Source organism: Monodelphis domestica, chromosome 2 (genome assembly GCF_027887165.1).
Source record: "Monodelphis domestica isolate mMonDom1 chromosome 2, mMonDom1.pri, whole genome shotgun sequence".
Classification (NCBI taxonomy): Eukaryota; Metazoa; Chordata; class Mammalia; order Didelphimorphia; family Didelphidae; genus Monodelphis; species Monodelphis domestica.
Window position 1 is genome coordinate 60,605,976 of NC_077228.1, and position 7,392 is coordinate 60,613,367.

Sequence of the window (7,392 nt, forward strand, 5' to 3'; positions counted from 1 at the left end):
GTGAACTCTTCCCTGGCATTTTGACCTGAAAATATACTCTTCCCCATCAAAGTTTCTAAGAATGCATTCCATCTGGATTCTTCCTTTATTTCCAACACAATCTACTTCATATTGTGACTGTTTGCATATAACTAATCTCCCCCTTGCCATGACTCCTGAAGTCAAGGACTGTTTTTATCAGTTTTGTTTTTATACTCTGTATCTCTTAACACCTAGCATAGTGTTTTGCATCTATTAGATTTTATTTGACTTAAGTTGAAATTGAATTGCCAGTTATAAGACTTGTCCAGAAAACAGAATTTTATTCTTTTACGCTCTCTCCATAGTCCTTTGTCTATCTTCTTTTCCATTCCAAAGTCATGACCTCCATTTTAGAAGAAGAAATGAAAACATCATCTTGTATCAAGCCCTTCATTGTCCTTCCTACTCAAGACTTTTAAACTACTAGAGATATAGTCCATATTTCTCCTCAGTATATCATTTGTCCTCAAATGAATCCGCAGAAGTTTTAAAGCAGTTGTTGATTTTTTTTTGAGGCTTGGCAGGCTCTCTGTCACGTGTTAGGCTGTGACTCAGGCTCCAGGAAGGCAGTCTACCTAATTAGTCAGACCACATATGACTATCCCTGGCCTCTCAGGGAGGTGGCATTATCCACTGCAACTCAAGCGTATTCAACTATAGGCTATGTAAAGAACCCACTATATTGCTATATAGTTGATATCCACAATAGTGGATAGAGCCCTGGAATCAGAGTGACTTGCCTTCCTGAGTTCAAGTCTGGTCTCAGAAACTTCCTAGCTATATGATGCTAGGCAAATCATTTAACCCTGTTTTCCTCAGTTTCCTCATCTGTAAAATGATCTAGAATAGAAAATGGCAAACCACTCCAGTATCTTTGCCAATAAAACCACAAAATGAGGTCACAAGAGTCAGATATGACTGAAATGGTTGAGCAAAACATTTCATATTATATTTTTCTCTAATTTTTTCATGACATTGTTTTGTAAATATATCTCATTTCATTGGAAGATTACAGAATAGCTTGCATTTATAATCACACTAATGTTTGCAAAGTGCTTTGTAAATATTAACTCTTTTGATCCTCACAACATCTTTGGGAGGTAGATGCTATTATTAACCACATTTTTGCAGGTGAGGAAACTGAGGCAGACAGAGGTTAAGTGACTTGCCTAAAGTCACATTGGTTTTAAGTATCTGATGCTTTATACTAGAATTTCTTAATTTTTGTGTGTCATGGATCCCTTTGGCAATCTATGGACTCCTTATAGAATAGCATTTTTAAATGCACAGAATAAAATACATGAGTTTATAAATGAAACCAATTATAGTGAAATAGTCATTTATATATGTGTACATATTCAAATATTGAGAGAGAAATCAAGAGTTATAAAGTTCACAGACCACATACTTCAGGCTAAGAAATCTTCCTTTATCCTAAACAAATATTCTCCATTTACTTCATACTTGCACTGTCCAAACAACTCACAGTAATTATTGGTTTAGTTGTTAAGATCCAAATTACCTGTCTAGCTGTGGCATGACTTTAGTCCTTCAACTTTGGGATTCCCCTGGGGGTGGTTCTCTTCTCTCCCAGAAAGGGCATTCTTAAAAATTTTATCTTTTCTCTGTGGACAGCTGGTACCTTCCTCTTAAACTCAGAAACTCTCAGACTTAGGTTTGCCCACATAGTAAACTCCCTCCCACTTCTTCCCCCAAGTCTGGAAATGTCCATTTCCTAGGTTCAATAGTTGCTAATAAGGAAACTTAATGGTCAAAAATGGCAGTCAAGAATTGGAAGACCTAGGATTTCCATTCTCATTCTCACCTATATTTATGTGTCAATATTATATATTTACATATATATAATATGAAAATGTTATATATGGCTATAGTAATATGAAAATATGAAACACCTTGTATTTGATAAGTTGCTTCCTATTGTCATATTAATGCCATTTTCCCCTGGGAGTACCCTGATCTCTAATCAGGAAATCCAAGGGGGAAAGGGTGAATGAAGTGAAATAATTTCACAGCTGACCTTGTAAGACTACAGGAAGAGGGGTTCATCTGACTAAAGTTCAAACCCTCCAGGCCTCATTCTGTCTGGAAACCAATAAAAAGAATTCTACGTCCTTTGAGCAAGTAAGTGGAGTATAGATCTAGTTTCACTGGAGATATTCTCTTCTGACAAAGGCTCATGTTCTCTAATCTCATCAAGTCAATTAGAGAACTTGTCAAGCCAGGGAAGATATTTTCTGACCATCTTTTTCAGACTCAATTTATTAAATTATCAATAATATAAATACTCATATACAATTTCAACAACTCACAAGTGTGGATATGATCCTGGCTTCATGAAGCTTACGTTGGCAGAATGAAAGCTCAGGTAGACCCTACTAATTATGGTCTAGAGGTAGACTGAATATCCATCCAAGGCATTTGATAAATATGAAGAGGCTGGTCACCAACAGATTCAATTCGATTCAACACCTTTTTCTAATGTTCCTACTTTATGTAAAGCACTATGCTGGGCACCTTGTAGGGAGAGGATACAAAGATTCAATAGGATGATTCCTTTAACTTCATGAAGTTTAGAGTATGAGGGTGATGGGGTAAAGCACTTGTAGATATCATCATGCCTGATAAATATGTTACCAAAATGAGAATAAATGTAGTTTTTATATAATATTGGAGGAAAGTCATGTTTGGCTTGGGGGGGGGTAACAGAAGTCTTCATTTAACAAGTGAACTAAGATTGACTACCAAGTAATTAATATTTTGACTACTTTAAAGGAAAGAGTAAAGAAGAGTATTTAAGTGATACAGTGGATAGAGCACCAGGTATAAAGTCTGGAAGACTCATCTTCATGAGTTCAAGTCTGGCTTTACTTACAAGTTGTATAAAATGGCAAACCACTCCAGTATCTCTATGGAGAAAACTATGTAAGGGGTCATTAAGAGTCAGATATGACTGAAAATGACTTAACAACAACAATGGACTCTGAGCTATGTATAGATAGAGTATGGTAATAATCATTGGGACACAACATGTTTCAATGGATATTGTTCTGGATGAGGAATTAGGAAGCCATAAGTACCAGTAGGGTTCTGCTGGACCTGGGGCTATAAAGTCAAAAACAAGACAATCCTTGCTTCTAAGCATCTGCATTCTCCTGAGAGGGTCTTTCAAAGAATCACCATTAATCATATAGTAATAAAGATAAAATGGTGATGGATGTGACAGTAATAAACTACAAAATGGTAGCACTTGCTATGATGCAGCTATGGAGACAAAAGCCTCAACAGGTTTTGTCTCCAGTTTCACTATTTGGTGACAGATTTGAACTTGGATTTCTGAAACTGTATATTGATGAGGGTTTAAGGAAGAAAGAAACTAGAAGCTGGAAGAGAAAGCCATTCTGGTACAACAAGCTACTAGGGCAGGGACAAGAATGGCACCCAGTTTCTAGGTACTGGCTCCCTTCTCACTTCTGATTTCCTAATCAGATGTTAGGAAGTAGAAGACAATAGGAATTAGAAGCTAGAGAGCAAAAGCTACTTTTCTCCTGCCTAGTCAAGAACTAATGGGTGGGCTGTTGTTCAGTCATTTCAGTTATGTCTGACTTCATGACCCCATTTTGGGGTATTCTTGGCAAAGATACCAGAGTGGTTTGCCATTTCCTTCTTCAGTTCATTTTTACAGATGAGGAAACTAAGGCAAACAAGGGTAAGTGACTTGCATAGCTAGTAAGTGTCTGAAGCCAGATATGAACTTGTGTAGATGAGTCTGATTCCAAGTCCAATACTCTATCCACTGTTCCATCTAGGTGTCCAGAATGAGTGAGTGGGCAAGTGAGACTTTTTCTTAGGCTCAAGGCTTCTATCTCCATTAAACTAAACTGTGATTAATTCTCCCCTTGGAAGAGGCAAAAATTCAAGAGGAAAAGCTAATTCTGCCTTTATAACCAGCAGGATGAGCACTAACTTCTTCCTACACAAACAAATAAGTCTTCCCATGGCTCATTCTCTTTTCATTGCTATCATTTTATTATCTCCATTTCTAGAAAAGAAGAGTTGGAGCTTGCTAAATCTTTGTGTGATTAGAGCTGGCATGGGTGGAGATTTGAGAAAAGGTTTGGATTTTGATCATGGGGCAGCTTCAGGAAAGTTTCTGGACTTGGAGCACAGAGGAACTAAAATGACCCCATTTGGCAGTCACAAATACTATGGAGTTACACTGAAGTTGTACTCCTCTAAGCAAACAGAAATGTCTTCTTATACTTGAGTCTTATAAGAAGAGACAAGTGAATAATATGAAGTGGAAATATACTCTAGAGCAGTGGTTCTCAACCTTTCTATGCCGTGACCCCGCAATACAGCTCCTCATGTTGCAGTGACCCCAAACCAAAAAATTATTTTGGTGGCTACTTCAAAACTGTAATTTTGCTACAGTTATGATTTGGAATGTAGATACCTGATATGCATTATGTATTCTCATTGCTACAAACTGAGAGGTTGAGAACCACTGCTCTAGACCTTCTAGAGATAAATCCTTGACATGAAATCGAGCCAAACTGGAGAAAGGTAGATCTGTATTAATACTACTAATTACTACATTAAATAATATTATATATAATGTGTGTATATATCCTTATAAGACATCCTTAATACTACTCCTTAAAACAAAGGTACTTAATTTGGGGTCTATGAACTTCTTTATGTATATACATGAATACACTCATATAATAACTATTTCAATGTGATTGGTTCCTTTTTTCATTTGCTTTATTTTTCTTCTGAGAAGGGGTTCATAAGTGCCACTATAGTACCAAAATTGTGTCTGTGACACAAAAGAGGTTAAGAAACCCTGTTTTAAAGGAATATATTCTCCATCTACTCTTTATACTCCAGAACCCACCTCTGTCAGAATCTTTCCATCCGAGCTTCACATATGGTGGCTCCATACAAATATTACACATAAAAAGATCCTCCGCTTCCCTCTTCATGTGATCTCCATAGAAGTTTTAATAGTAATAAGCTATGTGATGGGGGAGGAAGGAACAAGTATTCATTACACACTTAATATGTATTAGGCACTATGTCAAATATTTTCCCAGGAACCTTATGAGAAGGGGGGAAAAGCATTTACAAAGCACCTTCTCTATTGTAATATAATATTAAGTCTTTCAGTATAGAGAGAGAAAGAAAAAGAGAGGAGACCCTCCCTTCTCAAAGCGGGGTTCAGAGGAGACAGCTGAGGTTTAGGGTTGGCTCAGAGAGAGGAGAAGGGTTTTGAAGATTTTTCCCCTCCTTCCTTCTCTCCTCAACTATGGCTGTTCTCCCAGATTTGCTCTTGGCCCTCTTGGACCCTCTCCACTGCTAGAGAACAAAGGGTTTCTTCCTAGGAAGATGTCTCCCTTTGATCTATTCACTCACACTTGATTCACAGCTTGGGGGAAAAGATAACTACTACTTTAATGTCAATTAAATCAGGGTAATACAAAGGAATAACTGGCAGAGAAAGAATGGGAAAGGAAAGTGGGGAAAAGGGGGGTCCCTGTCTCTATCTAAAACCCTTTTCCCTCCCTCCTTGAGTTTTCAGGGAACTTGGGCTTTGGCAGCCTAAGCCCCCTGAGAGATAGTTAGGTTGGCTGACCCTGGGTTTGGGTCCTTGACCACAGTTCAGACCCAGGGCAACAGGAGCTGAGGTAAAGTCTGACTGAGATTTAAAATGCCTTTCTCAGGTCCTCTCCAATAGTCTTTTTCAATTGGGAAATGTTGAGGGGAAGATTTCCAGTCACAAGCAGGAAAAGGTGGGTAAACCTCAGGAGAAAGTCTTATTCTACCTTCTCTCTCCAGCTTCTCCCGAATGAAAGACCAACCGCTTTCCAGTCAGAATCTTCTACTCCTCAAGATTCCAATCTCCTGAGACTCCTCCCCCAATGAGGAGAAAACTCTTCCTTTAGTGCCAGCCTTTGTCACACTATGCCAAGCACTGTTAAGTGCTTTTTAAATATTATCTCATTTTATATTCACAACAACCCCTAGTACTATTTCCACTTTATAATTGAAGAAACTGAGGCTGACAATTTAAGTGACTTGCCCAGAGTCAGCCAGTAAGTGACCAAGGTTGGATTTAAATTCAGTTCTTCCTGTTTCTAGATCCATCACTCTATTCACTATACTATCAAAGAATGATAAACTAATAATAAAATAATATAGGTATAATAAACTATAAATGATATGGTAATTAACTATAATAACCAATTAATATAGACATAATAGTATTGAAAGATGTAAAATCTGAAAATCAAATTGAATTCATGTGAAAGTTTTTGGAGTCCTCTTAGAGATTGTTGGTTTCAAACTGGGACCATAGTACCAATATCTGGACATAGAGGCTAGCTAAAGATGAGTATGGATTTAAAAGATCCTATTTCTGCACTAGAACTAGGTACTTCTTAACCCATTTAATTACCAGACTCAGGTCCATTGTTGGTGAAGACCAAAACTCTTACTTCCCTTCCCTCTGGGTTAGGTGTTAGAGCAGTTGTTCTGCCTTCATCTTTCCTGACTTCTGGGGAATCTAATAGGTCAAACCTGATTACCACTCTTCAGATCTGTGGACAGACTTCACAAGGGCACAGGCCAGCTGGAACAAGCACCAAACAAATTTTGGAAAGAAGCTCTGTCTAAATCAAACAGAAATTATGCAACCTCTCCAATGGCAACTTCAGCAACATGACTTTAGTGAGGGGAAAATATCTAGATGTGCTGGAAAATTACTATCTGCAGTTAGGAAAGCTTTTCAGAAATCATCATTAAGGGTTTTTAGAAGTTTATGTTAACTATAAATATTTTTGCAAAGCAATAAAAATTCCTTTGAGTCATCATCCATCATTTCAGTTCTAAAAGAGACTCAACTGTAAACATTTATTAAATACCTACTATGTGCCAGACATTGTGCTGTGTGCTAGAAGGGAAAGGGCAATAGATGGTCTCTACTCTCAGGGAAAAGAGGCAGCTAGATGGTACAGAATGCTAGGCTTGGAGTCAAGAAGACCTGAGTTCAAATTTGACCTCAGACACTGACCCCTATTTACCTCAGTTTCCTTACTTGTAAAATGAGCTGGAGAAAAAAAATGGCAAACCCTCTCTAGTATCTCTGACAAGAAATCCCAAATGGGGTCATTGAGAGTTGGACACTATTGAATCAGTGCTCTCAGGGCAATCCCAGTCTACTGAGGTAGAATGGCTCAAGTGAAAGTCTGACTATATCATTCCCCTACTCACTAACCTCCATGGGCTCACTATTGACTCTAGAGTCATTTTATCATCATCATGTTTGTTTAAAATTTCTATTTTTGCAAA

The 7,392-nt window shown here is 37.8% G+C and overlaps 1 long non-coding RNA gene across 1 annotated transcript in view; it reads right to left on the reverse strand.

The window, feature by feature from the left end:
• LOC103102319 (uncharacterized) overlaps positions 1 to 5,915 on the reverse strand; it is a 43,427-nt gene extending 37,512 nt beyond the window's left edge. The window contains exons 1-2 of the long non-coding RNA XR_461255.2: positions 5,868 to 5,915; positions 4,940 to 5,059 (exon numbers count right to left, since the gene is read on the reverse strand). This is a non-coding gene — a long non-coding RNA (uncharacterized LOC103102319). The remainder of the gene's footprint in view (positions 1 to 4,939; positions 5,060 to 5,867) is intronic.
• Positions 5,916 to 7,392: the final 1,477 nt, after the last annotated feature.